Source organism: Lipotes vexillifer, unplaced genomic scaffold (genome assembly GCF_000442215.2).
Source record: "Lipotes vexillifer unplaced genomic scaffold, Lipotes_vexillifer_v1.1 scaffold126, whole genome shotgun sequence".
Lineage (NCBI taxonomy): Eukaryota > Metazoa > Chordata > Mammalia > Artiodactyla > Lipotidae > Lipotes > Lipotes vexillifer.
In genome coordinates, this window is record NW_006778324.1 from 1,040,130 (window position 1) to 1,041,314 (window position 1,185).

The following is a 1,185-nucleotide window of genomic DNA, read 5'->3' on the forward strand; positions in this document are numbered from 1 at the left end:
GAAAGAGGAATAGAAGAGGGCTTCCCTGGTGGCGCAGTGGTTGAGAGTCCGCCTGCCAATGCAGGGGACACAGGTTTGTTCCCCGGTCCGGGAAGATCCCACATGCCGCGGAGCGGCTGGGCCCGTGAGCCATGGCCACTGAGCCTGTGCTCCGCAACGGGAGAGGCCACAACAGTGAGAGGCCCGCGTGCCACAAAAAAAAAAAGGAATGGAAGAATTGAGGATGACTTCTAAGTTTTGGCTTGAGCAGTTTGGTGTATGGTGATGCCATTTACTAGGCTGAGAAATACTAGGGGACGATCGGTTTAGAAGGAAAAATCAGTTCCATTTTGGCTGTATTGAGTTTCAGATGCCTATCAAATACCCAAGTGGAGTTGACTGTAAGAGGCTGGCTGCCATGAGAAAGGTGAGGATTGGAAATATAAAATGTAGGGTCATCAGTCCATAGATGGTATTTAAAGCCAGGGGACTGAGTGACAATCATCTGCCAGTCTGTCTCGCTCATTTTATGCCCATGAATGGATTAGAACTCTTGTTCATCAGGGAACACCAGCTGGCTAAACACCTCTTCCCCGCTCTCACCCCCGCAGGGTCTGGCTTGACCTACTTAACTTGTCCTTGCCTGTAGCCCTTTGGTAGCCACCAATAAGGGAGAAAGTTTGCACTAAAATGTGAGACAAATGCTTCTGAAAACTTGACTTTCACTGGCAACATTACACTGCTCCTGGGAACAGGGTTCTTAAAGGTTCAGAAGTTCAACTTTTTCGGGGGTTTTGTGTGTGTGGGGGGGTGTTGTTACATGGATATCAGTGTCCCAGGTTCTCATGGGATGGCTGAACAACTGAACTGATATATAACAGTGGTTCTCAACTGGTGGCAGTTTTCCCCGCAGGGGACACTTAGCAGTGTCTGGAGGCATTGTTGTCACAACTGTGGGGGTTGGATGCTACTGGCATCTAGTGGGTGGAGACCAGGGATGACACTACACATCCTACAGTGCACAGGGTCATCCACCACCCCATCCCCGACGACAAAGAATCACTTGGCCCAAAATGTCAATAGTACCAACATTGAAAAACCCTGAAGATTCTAGCAGTTTGGAAAGCTAGAGCATGGTCCATTGGGGGAAGCACCCCACTTCATGACAGATTTGCTATGGGAAAAGGTTTAGAGGTAGTGGTCTCT